The 19,507-nt window shown below is 34.6% G+C and overlaps 1 pseudogene across 1 annotated transcript; it reads left to right on the forward strand.

The window, feature by feature from the left end:
* The first annotated feature begins 8,427 nt into the window (after window positions 1–8,427).
* Window positions 8,428–17,070, forward strand: LOC114301417 (uncharacterized; annotated as a pseudogene). The gene is made up of 18 exons (XR_014348611.1): window positions 8,428–8,722; window positions 8,858–8,926; window positions 9,003–9,140; window positions 9,235–9,352; window positions 9,739–9,821; window positions 10,171–10,266; window positions 10,396–10,564; window positions 10,657–10,799; window positions 10,875–10,961; window positions 11,090–11,275; window positions 11,930–12,098; window positions 13,765–13,885; window positions 13,984–14,053; window positions 14,715–14,802; window positions 14,915–15,035; window positions 15,511–15,704; window positions 15,830–15,938; window positions 16,645–17,070. The product of XR_014348611.1 is annotated as an uncharacterized LOC114301417 (transcript).
* Window positions 17,071–19,507: the final 2,437 nt, after the last annotated feature.

Consider the following 19,507-nt stretch of genomic DNA (forward strand, 5'->3'; position numbering starts at 1 on the left):
GTTACGGTAATCATTTGTTCGCCATAGTATTTAAATAAATATTGCTTCCTATGAATTTTTCCTAGTTTACACATATACTTGGTTGGAATTAAATCTAATTTTTCCTTTTTGAAGTTCCTATTTGTTGTTCTACATCTATGAATTCTTCGACCTTAATATCTTCATCTTCATTATGCTTTTTACTACTACTTCCTTTTACTAGCTGTTTGAACATTTTTATTTTCTATAAGTTCTACAAACAGGCTTTCTTACTGTTAATCCTAATGGTAATTTAAGATTTTTAAAATATTTAGCTATATTTTCTTCGTTTATTTGAGAATGAACCTTACTTGTCCTTCAACCGTTTTATCCTTTTTGATGCACTAATCTTTCTAAAGAAGCTATACGATTTTCCAAACTGTGTAGTTGTTATGATAGTTCCTCAAATCTTTCACACAACCAAATAAGAAATAAAATTTCTATGTTATTTTGTCTTACAAATATTTTATCTAACTGATTTATTCTTTGATAGCTACTAATTCCTTCTGGGTTATTATGAAAATCTTCTGCTTGTTTTAAAATGGCCAAATAATCTCTGTTAGCTTTCTTATTACTGCTCATAAATTAAGATCTTATTAATTGCTCTAATACTTCTAGCTTTTGTTTTAAATTATCCTGAATTTGATTGATCTGTTCTATTTGTCTAGCTATTTGATTTATTTGATTATGAGTTGCTTAGATTCTAACTCTATTTGTTTCAAATTACTAGTGTTTATGGTTGAAATTAAGGTTTCAATTTCTAGCTTAGTGGGAACCTTTTCTAAATTTAAATCTAACCTTTTTTGTAGAATCGAGCTACACTGATCTTGGATATAATCTAATTTCTTATCTTGATCATTAATTATACGAAGATGGTCTATAAACAAGGTAAAAAGATTGTTGATTTTATCCACATCCTTTTTAATATTTTTTGCAAAATTAATCTGATGATCTATAATACTATTTAGCTGAAAATTATGTTTGTTACGAAGCTTATGTGTAAAATTACCTTCAAAATTACAACAAAATTTATTTTTATCTATATTAAGGCGACGATTATTATAATTACTGAGATCTAAATCTAGGTATTCTACTTTTCTCATATACAAAATTAAATCCTAATTTATAATTATTAAAAGCTACTATAACATCAAACTTGTAACTAATTTTTTCAATAATAAAAACTACTCTATTTCCGTAAGCAAAATGCATACACTAACTTAAATTTTCTTAAAACCGAATATTGCTCTGATATCAATTTTTTCGGGGGTTAGTGGTTTACTACTATTTTGGAATTGGGCTGAGAGTTATCTAGTTAATTCTGCAGTTATTCTACTAATAAGTTCTTAAGCTGTTGTATTAATTGCTCTAAGGCTTCTTGTTTTATTGCTAGCTGTCTGTCAATTTGTGTGACTCTCAAATTATGGTGTGCTAGAGATCTACCTGTAGCTAATAATAACAGAAATTGATATAATTATTTCAGATCTTCTATCTCTTGTCTAAATTCAGTACTAGCTTTAATTTTAATTCTAAGTTCTCTTTCTAGAAGCATGAAACTTTGGGTTTAAAAGATATTATATTGAAAATATTCCTTTGGTATTTCGATTTAGATTACTCTTCTATTATTCTAAATTTCTTTCATTATTTTGTAAAACTATTTTTAAGTGATGTTTGCTTTCATTACATGTACTCCCACCTTGAAACTAGTCTTGTTTGACATAGTTATAGACACTCCATTTTTGACTGCTCTTACGACTTGGATGTCACCGTTTGCCCACCCAATAATGAAGTTGTATATGATTGTCAAGTGCTCGAACCCTATACACCTCTTACCTTGTTTTGGACCAAACCACAATTTTTCAAGCTTGAAAACCTTGGGACCTGCCGACCTCCTTGTGTGGGCTACCGGCCACTGATATTGGCTACCAGCCACAAGTGTGTTTTGGCAGATATTTATGCCAGCTGTGCCAGCTGTTTCCACAGGTGCTTGTATCTACTTACACGTGTATGCATAGATGTTTCTGAGGGAGTTGCATGTTTTTCTATAAATATGAGACCTTTCATTCCATTTTTGAGGGTTGGAAAATTTGAAGCAAAATATTTTCTCTCTCTCTCTTTCTCTCTCTTGCAAATTCTTGAGCCTTTGCCTATACACTCTAAACCAAATCTTATGGTCTTTGAGTTGAGGTACTTTTGAGCCTACTTTGAGCTCTTGAGGGTGTGCAAGTATTGATTTGTTGCTCAGAGAGTGTTCTCTTCTTCAAGAGGTATAAGGCTTAGCTTGTTGCTTTGATTTATTTGTTATTTTTCCTACTATTTTTAGACTATTTTTGGATTGTCGAAACTCTGAAATTTTGGACTGAAACTTGTGGTTTAAGGCCAATAAGGGTGGAGGGGTGGCTCATCATTCCTTCCACCTAGCTTATTAGGCCTTTACCCTTATGTTTCCCATCTTGTTGTCATCCTTTTTTTTCTTTTCTTTTTTGAGCTTTTAAATACTGATTTTTAGAGGCTTTTCAATGGCAAAAAACATGTTTTGAAGTCCAAAAATAGAGGGGGTAGCCTCCCATCCTTATGCTTTGTTTACTAGCTTACATAGCTCTATGTTGTAACTTATCATTTTGGCTATTTTTGTCTTAATTTTAGCATGTTTTAGAATTGATTTAGCACTATTTTAGCACTGTTTTTAGTTGTTCATTGCATTTGTGCCTTGTATTGCATGCTTGTAGTGTAATTGTCCTTATAGGCTTGGTGGTTTAGGCCTTAGCCACCAACCTATTTAAGTTGATAGTGTTTATTTCCTGCTTTCTATATTTGTGATCACCTCTAATCACCTCTACAACCTCCCTCTTTTCTTGGCTTTTCATTTGCTTTGAAAGTTATTTTAAGCTAGTTATTTGTTTTAAGCTTGAGATTGAGGCATTGTGCTTAATGGTTTAATCCCTTTGGGGGTTCATTACCAACGGTATGATACTTCTCTCATGCCTAAAACAACACTTGGTTTGATGCTTCTTTCCATTAGAGGACTGGATTTTCACTTTTGGACTTAATTAACTAAGGAATGGTTGGTAATTAAAATGGAGTAATAAAATTGGGACTAAAATAATGCAAGATAATAACTTGGTTAGAGTTCAATCGGACGTTAATTGAAACCTTGAGTCTTGAATCGTTTCATACTTGTTCGTGATGAAAACGATTCAAGAGTCATTGTCAACCACTTCCTTTAATGAACCTATGATAGGGAGGGGGTTTGAGAGTCTTTTATGTTGCATTTATTGAATTGTACCCCTTTGATGCATAGGCCATCATGCAATGAAATTGCATCGATTGATGGTTTGTGAATCAAATTTATCACTCCTTTGAGCTGTTTGATGATGAGAAGGGGTAAGTTATACAAACAATCCTTGAGAATACCTTGGTTGTGATCTATTTGCTCTCTGTTGTAGCAGGAGGGACCATGCTCTAGTGGCCGGTATACCACTATTTCTGGATGGCAGGCTATCATTTGTGGCTGGCCGGCCACCATTGCAAAACCAAGCAGTGGCTTTTTGAAACAGAACAGAGTTGATTTTGAGGTGAAAAACAGTGCAAGTGTTCTAACTGTGCAACAGAAGCTTTTTGATAGCAAAACAGTGGCTTTTTCGGGTGGAAATCCGCGCGCATGCATGAGCACTCCTCGCTTCCCGTGGCTGTTTAGTTTAATTACTTAGCTTAGTCATTTCTTTAAATTTTGTAAAGTGTTGTAATTAATTAGTTGTAGCTAGTTAATTTTGTCTTGTAAATAATTAGTTAGTTTTATGTTCTAATTATTTCTAGATTAGTTATTTAATTTATTGTTGTAATAAGTAATTAGTTAGTTTAGTTAATTTATTTCATTTGGGTTTGTAATAGTTGGTTAATTAGTTTTAATTAGTTAGCTAGTTAGTTTATTTGGACTCTCTTGCGTGAGGGTGCACCATTGTAATAATTTGTTTGTGTTCCAACCCCACATCTTTCTTCTTTTTATTTACTTGCTTATGATGGTTAGTTTTACGGCATCATGTTTCGTTTAGCATCTCTCATGCCTTGCATCCACTTGTCTTGCATGCATTGAGCTCAGCGCATCATTCTAACTCACATTGTTAGTTTAACGCTTCTTTGAATATGTGCTTAGACCACATGCTATCAAATTGATTCACATATTATGTTAAGTGGCCGAGCCTATTTAGAGTGCATATCGCCTGTATTGCATTAGTCATATTGCATTAGTTAGGATCATGCATTTTTCTAACTCTTTCATATTTTTAGCTTGGAGTACTAGGTGACCATTCATTGCTTTAGCATATTGCATTGCATGTTGATGTTGCCATGTCAAAGCATGTTCTCCATGAGGCTAAGTGCTTAAATGATAAACTGTTTGAATGCCTATGGATGAAGGCTAATTGCTTGAATTGGAATAATTTGAGTAATGTTCATTTACGATCACTTTTTCAAGTGATACATATTCAAAACAATTTTCAAAACAAATATGAAATCAAATGTTCTAATTTTTGCAAGTTAGTCTATACTTGTGTGTGTGCGCATCACATAGTAATGCTACCCTAATAACCGAAACAAGAGCATATAATATAAATAAAATTCACATCATGATTAGTAGAGGCTGGTCTTTAATCGGGCAAGCGGGGGTGCTCAATGCATGACCTTCTCCTCTCGTACCTAAGTTCTCAAGCCGAGATAATTTTGGTGATGACGGACACGTGACTTTTAGCACGAGTCATGGGTTTCCTAAATTTTTCAAAAATATTTAGGTGACGACTCTGTATTTGGCAAAGCAGTCCATCTTTGGCAATTTGATTCAAAATCAATTTTCCAAAAGATTTGTCGGATTTGGACTCTTTGGTGTTTATCTATTTCACATTAAACTTGTGAGATCAGATTCAGAACTGCGGGAGTCCGATACTGTAAGGCTAGTCGTCTTCCGAAAGGAGCACAAAAAGTCGAGTTACAATAGTATAGTTTTATTTTTCTATTCCTTACCTTTCCCATCCTGCCTACAATTTCACTCTAATGCCTGATCACGGCTCAGAGGGGTTTTTTAGCTAAGATCACTCAGTAATGAAATAGAAAAACAATAGATACTATAAAGGTTCAAAGCATGTAATATTAATAAGCAAGCAAACATTCCATAAAGTTAGTTTTTCAAAAAGAAAATATATATTTGAGCAGAAGAGTTACCCTTTTAAAAATACCTAAGGAAAAAGAAAGATTATTCACACTTCATATTAATATAAGAATATACTTACAAAGGATTATGTTACAGATACTAGGACACTAGAAAGTTTTGACAGACAAAGATGTGAATATTTGAACAAGGACTTGAGTTACTTGAGTGTGTGTTTCTAATTGAAGAGTGATTCATACTTATAGTGGTAACTACTCTACTGAAGAATCAGTCAAGGGTTAAGATAAGGATGCCAAATACTATTTGAGCCCTATCGCATATCGTTCAATTCTTTCTCTTGATTTTTTGTATACAGAATAAACAATAACAATAAAAAATGGGTACAATACACATGTAAAGACTCTTATAATTTTTCTTTAATGTAGTAAGATAAGAATCATCTGATCTATTAAAATAATAAGTAAAGAAAAAACAAACTACTTATCGACACAAATAATTACAAAAACTATTATATTTTTTTTGACGTGAGTTCTAATCACTATGCTTGGTTATCATTTTTCAAAAACACTTTTCAGAAAATTTTACTTTCTTATTTTTTGTGTTTTTTTTATTTTTACTGAATTTTTTTAATATTTTGAGCAATTTTTTAATTTTTAAACATACCTAACATAAATATACCTAAAAAGTAAAAAAAATTAAAAAAAAACCTTTTAAAAATTTATTAAATATCAAAAATACAAAAAAAAATACGAGAATTCAGTATATTTTTATATATTTATTAATTTTTTAAAATATTTTTTTACAAATTTTTTACTTTTTAAATACATCCAAATAAAATACATTTAAAAAAATAAAAAAATATTTAAAATTTTAAAAATATTCATTAAAAACAAAAAAAAAATACAAATATATTTTTAAACACACCGAATATATTTTTTTGAGCGTGAAGTGAGGCTTTATCTCCGACAGCAACAAATAATTATGCTAGTTTTTATCGTTTTCTATCAATATGGAGTAGTGAGGCTTACTGTAAATGCCTACTGACGTGGACGCTTGATGCCTAGATGCATTATCTCCGACAGCAATAAATAAGATAATGTCAGACACCCAAAATATTCTATCAAAAAATTTTACTAAATACCTTACACGGTGTGGGATCATACAATATGACTCTGGTGTAGGTCTCGCATTATATAACACATTTAGTAAAATTTTTGATAAAATTTTTGAGCTTCTAAACATTTGTGAACAAATAATTATGCTAGCTTTTATCCTTTTCTCACAGAATATCAATAGGGAGTAGTGAAGCTTACTGTAAATGCCTGCTGATGTGGATGCCTAGATGCTCACTGGATGGTGAAGTTGGATGATACTCTGGAATGCCCACTCGATGGTGAAGCTAGAAATGATCAAATCCTTTCAAAAAAAAAAATTTGATCTCCTCTCTTTGTTAACCTCTCTCTTTGTTTATCTTTCATGTTCCATTATATCTCTCTTCTATCCATCAAATCTCTTTGCCGATTCAAGTCCGTATCTCGTTCATGGCACTCTGATCTCTGATCTCGCCCGAACCCACTTCACTCGATGATTCATTCTCATGGATGAGTCTGATTCTTATTGCCTCTTCTCTGTAGACTACTAAACCGACAATATTTCAATCGCAACAAACCTCGAATTCCCATCTGTTGAAGCCGAATCCTATGAGGATTGAGGTGCTTTTTCTAGGTTGCTGAAGTCGAATACCCATCTGTTCGTTGTGGGATTTTACACATAGCTTGGAAATATTACGGTTTCTGTATTCTTCTCTCTTTCTAATGAGATTTGTCGGAGCTCCTCTACAGCTATTTTTTCCTCCTTTTTTTATTCTTAATATTTTGTTCCTACAGTCCTTATTTTTTCCCCTCATTTTTTGATCTGTTTTTTTCTCTAAAAATATTTCTTGTATAATTTATTTTTGAAAATTTCTATGTAAAAATTTGAAGGAAATTTAAATTTTTCTTGGTATTCATTTGTTCAATTCTTGTTTGTTGCTGTTGGTTGTTTGTTGTTGGGAAATCAAAGACGGTTGGTTGTTGTTGAGCTGGCAAGTTTGGCAATTGCCAAAACTCCTGTCAAATTTGGCATCAGTTATAGCATTGCTATAATTTAGCAGGGGATATGGCAGACCGTTTTTTGTGCACACCTGCTATAAAATGGCTTTGGCAGCTCCAATGGCAGACCATTGGAGATAAACTCCATCAATTGTTATTATCTTCCAAAAACCCACGAATGATCATTATTATCTCTGCAAATAGTTCACTATTGAATTCAATTATTTATTTATATAATAACGTTTTTAGAGCACAAAACCCAATGGAAGCAACACCATTATTGAGTAGTAGTACCTTTTCTTGGGTTTCATCAGTTTCAAATACGGTGCTGAACACTGGTCCTCAGACCCACTTCGCAGCAGCAACAAATTCAGCAGCAATTGCATTTTCTCTGTTGCATTCGGTCAGGTGAGGCTGTAGTGTGAATTTGTTTTCCGATTATTTGATTCACTTAAAAAGATGGGTTTCACTCACTTGGGAGAGAAATTAATTGGGTTCAGTCCAAAATCTAAAATCAGTGAAGCAATTATTAGTATGATCAATATTGTTGTTGATGTTGTTTCTTAAGATGATGATTATAATATGATATGCACATTTGGTTTGGAATATGATTCACTTAAAATGATAATATAATATGATATGCACATTTGGTTTGGAATATGATTCACTTAAAATGATAGTTTCACTAAATTGGAAGAGAAATTAATTGGGTTTTGTCAAAATTGTAAAGTTAGTGAAGATATTATTGGTATGATCAATGTTTTTGTTGTTGTTTTTTTAAGATGATAATTACAATATGCACATTTGGCTTGGAATATATATATTTTTTAATGCTTATGATGTTTGGTTTTGTTATTGTTGTTTTATGATGATGTGTAGAGTTTGGGTGTAGCTTCTAAATGCATGAACTGTCTATAAACTGTTGATTACACTATCTATGTGCATTTCTGTTCCAATGTAAGAATTTGGGGATTGTTAAAAGTAATGGGTTTGACTCTATTGGTAGTTTTGTGAAAGAGGGGTGTAATTTGTTGTCAGTGTCTATTTCTGATATTTGGGTTTTGACTCTGCTTAACAAAATTGACTTGTGCTTTCTAAAACTTTTGATGTAATTCTTTAATTTTCTTTGATCACTGGGGCAGATTCCTGATAAAGTTATTCGGGCAGCAGAAAGAAGAGGATTAACAAAAGGTTGATGGTGTCTAAGATGGCTGAGTTTGAAGAGGTGGCCGTGACTTCTGATGTGAAATCGGGAAATATGGTTTTTGAGCCTGTTCTAGAGGAAGGGGTCTTCAGATTTGATTGCATTGCGGATCATAGGAATGCAGCTTTTCCCAGTCTTTCTTTTGTTAATCCCAAAGACAGGGACACACCAATTATGACTAGCCACAATGTCCCTTCATATATCCCTACTTTTGAATGTGTTTTTGGAGAACAAATTATTCAAATTGAGGTCAGTTACATAACGTCATTTATTATCTTCCTCACCATAAGTATTTACTTTATTCTGTGCAGATATATATGGTTATGCATTTATAAATTTTGCTGCACATTTCACTAATGTAATTGGATTTTTGTTTTGATTTAGCTTCCAATCGGCACCTCATTCTATGGAACCGGAGAAGTTAGTGGGCAGCTTGAACGGACGGGGAAGAGAGTAAGTTAAATTGGTTAGTGATCACTGAACTTTGTTCTTATTCTTCATGTATTGAGCAATTATGTTATATAAACAGGTTTTTACATGGAACACGGTTGCCGGGGCTTATGGGCCTGGTACTACGTCCTTGTACCAATCGCATCCATGGGTGCTAGCTGTTCTTCCAAGCGGAGAGGCACTAGGGGTTCTTGCTGATACAACGTGACGATGTGAGGTACTTGTGATTTTTTATTTATGTCATTTTGTCATGTATATGACTATCAAATGGATAGCTGCGTTAAAGGTCAATTTTATTTGTTTTTATGCAGATTAATTTGCAGAAAGAATCAATAATAAAGTTTGTTGCTCCATCAGCATATCCCGTCATTACATTTGGTCCATTTGCTTCACCAACCGATGTTTTGATATCTTTATCTCATGCAGTTGGTAATCTTCTAAAGAAATTTATAATTTGTTCATTAAATCTACTATATAACGTCTTTGAATGCTTTTATTCAGCTCTCCTCTAATTTTCTGTCTTAGTTCTTGGAGACAAAGAAAGAGAGAGGATGCCTAAATTATGTGCTGTTGATTCTTTTCAATTTTTTTATGGTTTTCGCCCACTGATACATTTGTGCTTTAAATAGCTGCTTCATTTTCACCGGCGATTGTGGTGTCTGTATTTACCAGCTTAAGAAAATGCAAACATTTGGATTTTGGATGATATGGCAGATATTTTTTTTCTTTGCTAGTGTTCTGCCATTGTTGTTGTTGTCGTTTCCCACTTCTGGATAGTAACTTACTACCAGTATAACTGGTAATTTTCTCACCAGGTACTGTATTTATGCCGCCAAAGTGGTCACTGGGGTATCATCAATGTCGTTGGAGCTATGACTCTGATGCACGAGTTCGTGAGGTTGTTACTTTTGCATTTAAAGAGCTAAATAAATTCTCTATTTCTCTCTCTCTCTCTCTCTATATATATATAAATGTTTGTTTGTGCATTACTATTCTTTTCCACTGTTTTTTTTGTTTTTGGTATCTTATGACCAAGTTCACAATCAAGGACATATTTGACATAGGATATATGCTTGGTTTCTTGTTTTTTTGATGAGTAAAAGCTGATCCTGACATTTATGATTGTGGAAGTCATTTTATTTTTACCTTCAAAAGAAAACAGAAGAAAGCTGTGAATTTTCTATGATTGTCTCTATTTTCTAGATATTTTGATCCTTGTATTTTCACTTATCCATTCACATATGCAGATTGCCAGAACATTTCGGGAGAAAGGTATACCTTGTGACGTCATATGGATGGATATTGACTACATGAATGGGTTTCGTTGTTTCACTTTTGACCAGGCATCTCCTCATTAGACGATCTTAGTACATATATCCCTGGGACCATAAATGATTAGAAAATGGTTAGCTATTCCCTAGACCCTCCTGCCATTATTGACAAGGAAAGTGAACTATTGTGATTTGTATCAGGAACGCTTTCCAGATCCAAAATCTTTAGTGAAAGATCTTCATCTCACTGGATTCAAAGCAATCTGGATGCTTGACCCAGGGATCAAACATGAAGAAGGATACTTTGTTTACGATAATGGTTCTGCAAAAGATGTCTGGATTCAAACAGCTGATGGAAAGCCTTTTGTTGGTAGATCACTTTATGCCTTTACATTCATGCTTGACCCAGGGATCAAACATGAAGAAGGATACTCATTTTCAAGTTTTAACTCTGTTTTTTAGGGGAGGTTTGGCCTGGGCCTTGTGTTTTCCCTGACTTTACACTGTCTAAAACTCGTTCATGGTGGGCTAGTTTAGTGAAAGATTTCATTTCTAATGGTGTTGATGGTATTTGGAATGATATGAATGAACCAGCTGTTTTTAAGGTGATGCTCAGAACTCTTCCTCCCTTGCTTGCATATTTTTTAATTTGTTCATGTTCTTAGCATGTTTCTTCACAGGCTGTAACAAAGATGATGCCTGAGACCAACGTGCATCGTGGAGATATTGAACTTGGAGGTTGTCAAAATCACTCGCATTATCACAATGTATTATCCATAGCTCTATTCTTATGCTTTACATTTTACATTTTTATAAAGATCTTCACCCCCATCTTATGGTTGCCACATGATACGCTTTAGAACTTATATTTATTTATATTTGATGTCCTTTGTAGGTTTATGGGATGCTGATGGCACGATCAACATATGAAGGCATGAAATTGGGCAATGAAAATAACCGTCCGTTTGTTCTTACTAGAGCTGGGTTTATAGGTAGCCAGAGGTATGCCGCAACATGGACAGGAGACAACCTGTCTACTTGGGAGCACCTTCATATGCGTATCTCAATGGTCCTTCAACTCGTAAGTGGACAAGGGATTTTGTGAAGCTTGACCAGAAATTTTGATTTTTGCGTTTTTGAGCTTGTTTTAAATTTGAACTTTAAAAGTGTTGTCAATAGTTGACCTTCTCCCTGGACCTATCTATAGCTTTTTCTTTGGAAGACTTGGAACTACAAATTAGTTAAATAAACCCACCATGCTAGGCGATGCTTTAGAAAATCTATCAACGACAACAAAAATGTACTCCATACCTCTATTATGAACTCCACAGTTGTGTACTAAAGTGAAATTAAACACCTGCAGGAATGAGACCTATATTTATCTAATTGTGTCTAGTACTTGTGTTTTGGAGGTTAATAAAATCTCTTATTGTTAATCTTCCTTTGCTTATCACTTGATTCTTTTGGTCTTCCATTAGTGTCTTTATTTTTCTTTAATTCAAGGAAGTTTTAAAACAAGACATTGAACCCCACAAGCGATCGTCTGGTCTTGTGATTGTTTTGCCAAGAGATTTCTTTGTTGAGAAAGAGAATAATGCTCCACATACCTAGATTGCTTAAAGTTGGATTAGATATATGGGAGTGAATTAGGTTTCTATTTTAAGTTAAACATGCTATCATGTTGAGCTTTTTGAATATGAGACATTGCGCCAATGAAAATTAATTTTTCATTCAGGGGCTCAGCGGTCAGCCGCTTTCAGGACCAGATATTGGTGGGTTTGAAGGGAATGCAACACCTAAGCTGTTTGGAAGGTGGATGGGTTTTGGGTGCAATGTTTCCTTTTTGTCGTGGACATTCAGACACTGGCACCATTGACCACGAGCCTTGGTCTTTTGGGGAAGAGGTTTGTCCGTACTTCATAGTGACAATTAACAATTTTACTGCTTTTGAACTTTGTGATTTGGGTTCAAATGTTTATTCAACTGATGTTTGTAATCAGTACTACAGAAACACTAAAAGCGATTGTGGATAACATAAGCTTTGGTAGGAGGCTAGGAGCTTCACTTAAATGAACTAAGATGCTAAAATATGCATGTTTATGGTTAAAGAGTTCATAGTGCTTCCTTCTCTTTCTATATGTAGGAGTTATAAAGTATTTCGAAGAAATTGTTCACTTTCTGGTGTTACCTGAATTTACTGTGAATAGCTTGGCGCATTTGAAATTGCCAAGGAAGGATCTCTAGTATCCTTCTGGAGCGATTTGAAAGGGTCTTTCACAAAATGACCAAAATATCCCTTGGATAGGCAAATTCTGCGCTAAAAGAAGAGTAGGTGATTCTTTTAAGAGCTTTAAAAGAAATACAAATAAAACTATGTGCATGCAATGTATACAAGAAAACAAAAGCAAAAGGTGAACTATACAAAATTTTCATTGTCCTAGAAGGTTCTCCTAGGAAAATTTCTAATGGATAATTGCCATGCCTCTCACCACATTCACTCCTGGAAAATTTTCCATTTTTCTAGAAGGTTCTCCTAGGTTAATTTGGTTTTCTGTTATGTTACTCGATGTTGTTGAGAAGGGAATCAAACTGCAGATTTTTGGCTACAATGTCTTGTGACTTGAGAAGTGCAATTCGTACGACGTCCCTCATGTTCTGAATGAAATTACTAGTCTTGATATGATTGGTTGCAATTATACCAGATAGAAATTAATACAGTCACTCTTTTGTAGCTTGCTTTTTCTCTTTTTCTGGCCAAGGCTCGTACATCTGTAGTACTGTACCCAGGTTATACTTCTGATTTGTAATTTGTTAGTGTTGGGTAGTGGTCCTTGCCAAATCACAACTTATGCACTGTGTCTTTTTCTAAAAAGGAAACTTTGAAAGAATTTTGGCATGAGAGTATTGCCTAAAGAGATTATCCTTTTTTATAAAAGGAGGAATTTGTCACCAGATATGATTGCTTAAAAATCAACCAACTGGTTTCAACATATTACCTTTCTTTATTTGTGAATTGACATCTTCAATACTATCCTTGACAGCTACCAACAATAAAAGGAAAAATAAGTTCAAGGTCTTCCTGAAGGAACTTTTTGTGGTATGGGGACCAGTGTTTATAATACTTACCATTGATTAATGGCTGCCCTACTTCTAATGATAAAATAGAATAAGGTGGGAGAGGGGCTGAGGGATGGAAAAGATCGGATCTCAGCTTTATCCTATTTTTCTTCAAGTAGGATGGAAGGGATTCTCGTAACGATAAGAGATGGACAGATCTGTTATCGAGAACTAGCAAAGTCAATTGCTGAGGAACTTCTGTTCTCAGAAATCTCTATGCAAACAGGTGCGAGCAGACACCCACCCACACAGAAGGGGGGGGGGGGCAATCGCCCTGTATTCAACTGGAAGTGATGTTTTGTGGTCTAAGAGTGTGACAAAATAATCAATCCTTTGCATAGAAGTTTAGCTGTTACTCGTCGTTTTGTTTGAAATAACTACATTGCTTTTTGAGTTTGAGTTTGAGTTTCAACTTCCAATTTTCACCGAGTTTGGGCTCCATATTTGTTACAGTGTGAGGAAGTTTGCCGCTTGGCTTTAAAGAGGCGCTACCGGCTTTTACCACACATATATACCCTTTTTTATATGGCACATACGAGGGGTACTTCAGTTGCAACTCCTACTTTCTTTGCTGGTGGGATGCTGTTGAATTACTTTATTTCAATTGTATTGAATTTTAAAGTATTTTTCATTTTATTCTGGAGAGTGTAAGTGTTTTTAATTGTTGTACAGATCCCAAAGATCCCAGGCTAAGAACACAGGAAAATTCATTTATGTTGGGACCATTACTAATATATACAAGGTTGCCATTCTTTTCCTTTGGAGATGAAATATTAGTTCATTGTAGAATTTCATATCTATATGTATTCCCTTTTCCTTGCTTCTTGAAATTGCTTAGTGTTCGTTTGAAAGATTCCCCCTTACGTTTAATTCTTGGTTGCACTAAGCGGGAGAGGAGGTAATGGAGAGGGCACATTACAGAGTTTGAGGATGGAAGAGTCTAGGGGGCAATTAAATATATAAATATATACTATATATTTGCTTAGTTGTAATATATACATTTAATATATGCATAACACTACCGCTTAAAACATTAAACATAAGCATAGTACATTTTTATATATTGATATGTTCATCATTTTTTATTGCACATGTTGTATATCTGGAAAGCATGGACACTCCAAAATGGGTGCCTTGTCGGTGTCCAACATGTATCGGATATCGACATGCTGCAGACATCCACACAGTGGTGGACATAAAAAAAAAAAAAAAAATCTAATAATTTTACCATCTAAAATATAGATAGTTATTGTACTTTTTATCATATCTTCTGTGTTTCACTTCCCACATGTTTTCATGGTGGGTGTTTTTTTTTTGTTTGTTTTTTTCTCCCGTGGGGTTGGGAGTGCTAACATATCTTGATTCACAGAACTTCAACTAACTTCTGGTTTCATATATATCAGCACAGTGAGTGACCAGGGGATCGATCAACTGCAGCTTGTGTTGCCTAAAGGCATTTGGTTGAGTTTTGATTTTGAAGATTCACATCCGGTATTTGTTCCCGTATATCTAGATCTCATTCTTTGTCCTTCTTTTGTTCGCTAGTATTCAAGTTATTGGTCTCATTTTTTTCTCTTTGTACAATTTTCTGAATATACATCAGGATTTACCAGCACTGTATTTGCAAGGTGGATCGATTATTCCTTCGGGTCCTGCTATTCAACATGTTGGCGAAGCTAATCCAACAGATGATTTATCACTACTTGTCGCTTTAGATGAGCATGGTAATTTTTCTGTAGTTCAATGTCATAGGAGAATTCTTGGAATGCACTGTAGGTTCAATATATCGCCTCATTTGTAGTTTAACATGATGAGTTATTGTGATCTTCAATGTCTGGCTAAAGATGCTGGACTAAGTAAATGATCAATTCCATAACACTGGTGTTTTTTTATTTTTTTTTATTTTGCATGTGAAGCATCAATTTGTTCTCAAGTTTTCACTGTTTGGCTATGAGACCAAATATTTTGGGGAATTATGTCACTATAAAAAAATAAAAATAAAAATCCTAAAATTCTCTAGTAATAAGGGCATCCTGCGTTTCTATCATGGCCAACTTAAATTAACAGAGAATATCTAATTTGCACAAAAGCATCTCATGGGTGTCCTGATTTAATATAAACTAGCATGGCATACTACAAAAACTAACTGATACAGCTTGGTTAATAGCTTCTATACAACTTGGATTCTGATGATTGCAGGTAAAGCTAAAGGTGTTCTCTTCGAAGATGATGGCGATGGATATGAATTCACTAGAGGTGGATATCTTTTGACAACGTATGTTGCTGAACTTGAGTCTTCAGTTGTTACTGTGAGAATCTCCAAAGCTGAAGGGTCATGGAAGAGACCAAAACGTCGTTTACACGTGCAATTATTACTTGGTGGATGTGCAATGGTATATTTTCTGTCTGCATAGTACAAAGATTTGTTTGACAAGAATTCCTTGTTATTATTATGTACTCCAGCATTGGATGTGTGCATTTTATTTGTGTTTCTGAAATTCCTTGTTTCCTCAATCAGCTTGATGCATGGGGCATTGATGGAGAGGTTCTTCAAATCATGATGCCTTCAGAAGATGAAGTGTCTAATTTGGTATCTATGAGTGAGAAACAATACAAGATTCGTATGGGTAATACTGCTCATTCAAACTATCTGAAGTTTTACTTTTTTTTCTTTTTTTTTTCACCTTTTACATTCTCCTTAATTTCTTAGGGAGAATTCCAATGCTTCAAGTGATTGATTTTTTCTTCTCTTTTCTGTTTTCCTCGAGTGGAATTGATTGTAATGAAACTGGTTATGTTATTTAATGTAGTTTAGTTTTGAAGCTGTAGATATGTCCTTCTAATTAACACCTTCATGATGTTCACCGAAGGGGCTGAGTCGTTTATTTTTATTGTATTGTTCACAAAATACATGCTTATGTCTGCAACATGTGTTCTTCTATACTTGTTTTTTTTTTTTTGGAAATTTAGTTCGAAGTAGTCTTGTATCATCGATGATTTCATGAATGGAACATTATGCTCTATGATGCATTTAGTATGAAAGTTCATTCCTGATGATTGATTATTGTTTCTTTCTTCTTCCTTTTTTTTGTGTGTGTGTGTGTGTGTTTGTGTGTGTAATATGCAGAAATTCTAATATGGGATATCATATCTCTTTTGCAATGGATTATGTTTCTGAAGAATTTAGTAACCTAATGTGTTTTAACTTATTTATGTTAGTGGACACTTATTAAAGTCAGAAAATCGTTAGTCATTTGAAACAAGCTTCTTTTGTGACGTGATTTGTGAATGTTACCATTGTCATGCTGTTGTGTAATAAGCTGTTAAATGCAGAAAATGCTAAGCGTATTCCAGAGGTGGAAAAGGTTTCTGGACTGAAGGGAGTAGAACTTTCAAGGACTCCTATTTAAATGAAAAGCGGTGTTTGGGTTCTCAAAGTGGTTCTTTGGATTGGGGGAAGAATTATTTCAATCACCTTAGTTCAGGTAAAGCTTATGTAATCACTCAAATGTTTGTTTTATCAATTGGAGAGACTCCAGATATTCTGTGTCTTTGGATTTGTGATTTTCCTGAAAAGTGGATTTTTAGGTCTCCTGGTTGAACTTGTTTCTTTTTGTTTACTTTGCTTATCTTTTTTGTTCTGTTTTAGTTTTCTACCTGTTTCCATGTCATTATGGTTCTCAAAATTATGTATTGCAACTATCAACATGGATTCATTCCCTTGACTATTAAATATCTGGCTGTTGGGTTTTCTATTACTAATTTAATATCTGGTGCAATACGTAATTTTGTAACAATATCTGAAATGAAGTTATATTTGTATTGTTGCCATACAATTGAGGAAATCGTGATTGCAGGAAATCCTTACCAAAAGGTGGTGATGGACCCTGTATGCATGTTTCTAATTATACATGTTGCTTAAAGTAGTTCAAATATGATGAAAGTAGGATAACTACCATATTATTCTGCATCTAAAAATGAATTGGTTGAGGTTTGATCAGAGCTGAGTTTTGCTATGAAACTGAAGGATAGCCTTTCTGTTTGGGTGGGGGAGGGAGAGTGGGAGTTAATAAAGAAGACTAGGGTTTGAGGATTGAATGGATATGTTTTTTAGATGAATATGAGTTTTTAGTCTTTTTGAATGGCCGATTGTAACTGCTAATTGTACGCAATGAATTGACTAAAGAAAGATAAAGACAAGAAAAAGAAGAAGAAAATGGAGAAACCTTGGAATATCATAAGGCCTTTTATGAGTTTCACCTAAAAGAAATCAGTGGAGTCTCACCATAAACACACAGTAAAATTGGTAAGAATTATTGTTAATCAAAGTCGTTGAACTATTATTTGCTTGCTTGTGTGAAAGCAGAGAATTTTTCCTTAAAGCCACTTGACTAAAGGTTTTTTCTTACACTAATTTATGGCTAAAGTTTTTTTTTTTTTTTTTTTTGATCAGCCACTAATTTATGGCTAAAGTAATTCAAGATAAGTAAGGACTCGATGAAACCTGTAACCAAACACCTGATTAACCTGTCCAATTGAACATATTATTACTGAAATAATCCTTGAAACACGTACTATGGTCTCTTGCTGTTGCTCTTCTGCTTGTTATCTTTGCTTTTATCAACAATGATTCATCCCACTAAAAACATCACCACTAATAGCACTAATGCATTAAAAAAGTAAAAAAAAAAAAAAAAAATACAATTCCAAGATCAAAACATCACATCATTCATGGCGGGACCCACTGCCACCTAATTAGTGGGAGCACTAATTAGTGCTCCCAAGCATTTTTCTTGCTTTTATTGTGGCAGGAACTCAGTGGCTTCATAGTAGGGTTGAAGTTGATGGGTATGAAGAATTTAGTGGTATTGAGTACCGGTCTGCTGGATGGTCCGAGGAATATTACAATATAATTGATTAAGATGTAAATATTAGGTCACCCATCTTCCTTGTGTTAAAGAATAGTGCTATATGTATCAATTAGTACACTAACTAGTGTACTAATTGATGATGTGACATAATTTAAGAGGTTTTTGATATTTGTAATGTAATTAATGAGTGGGGTTAAAATAATGTCAAAACTAATGTTGTACACTAGTTAGTACACTAATTAGTGCATGTAGCACTACTGTGGGTTAAAACCTTATATCTTGTTCAAGTCACACGTGGAAGTTTGTTTATGTACAATACATGCTTCCGTTGAGCCATGCTTCCTTGTAAGGCATTTATTATTTGAATCAATATTAACTACTTGATGTGTGAATTGCAGTTTCCATTCTTATTGGAATACTTGACAATGGCTTGCATTGTTTCCCTTGCAACCAAAAACGGATTTTGTAGTTTTTAACTTGTGGGGTTATATTTTCTGAATACCAACACGTGGCATGGTGACGCCGACGTGTCAGCCGAGGTGCCACGTGTCCTGGTAGTTAAGCCGAGATGATCTCGGAGTTGCCGAGGTTATCCCCGAAGATATCGGAATCCGAGATAAGCAGATAAGGGACAAGAGTCCTAAGGCAAAGAGGGGACTTAACCAAGATAAGGATAAAGCTCTTAGGGAGTTTTATCTTTATCTCTTATAGAGTCCAGAGTAAGCAGTAAATTGGAGTTCATAGAAGTCATACTTCTAGTGGGACTTGGATTTAGTATATTATAAAAGAGAGGCACCCCCGTGGGTCTAAGGTATGTAATTTATGTTTTGAGTATTCAGTTTAGCTCTTGATTATCTTTGAGAGATATACTGACTTGATCGTCGGAGTGCCCCCGGGTGGAAGAACCACCGCCGGAGCTTTTTCTGTTACAGGTTGCTAAAGCCATCTATTCTGCCTGTGCTCTCCAGCTGATTACTAAACGGGCAGTGTGGTCAGATTTTCACCCACACAATTTGGCACCGTCTGTGGGAACGAAGGAAGAATAGATGGCCAGTAACGGACAACAGGAGAAAACTGGGGATAACGCTCCCACTGGGAGTGGCAGACCAATTGATCTTGACATTGAAGGAGACAACCACAATACAGAAGCCCGTGACCAGGGTCACAGAGAGAACGACGTCATCCCAGAAGGCGACACGTCAAAAAGAACAAACCAAGGAAAGTACTACAATGAAGATAACCTCCAGATATGGAGGGACAGGTGCCTACGGAGGGATGAGGAAGTGAAAGAACTAGCAAACAAGTTGGCGGACCTTCAGTCAGTC

The sequence above is a fragment of the Camellia sinensis genome, chromosome 13 (assembly GCF_055761805.1).
Source record: "Camellia sinensis isolate YWXY chromosome 13, ASM5576180v1, whole genome shotgun sequence".
NCBI lineage: Eukaryota > Viridiplantae > Streptophyta > Magnoliopsida > Ericales > Theaceae > Camellia > Camellia sinensis.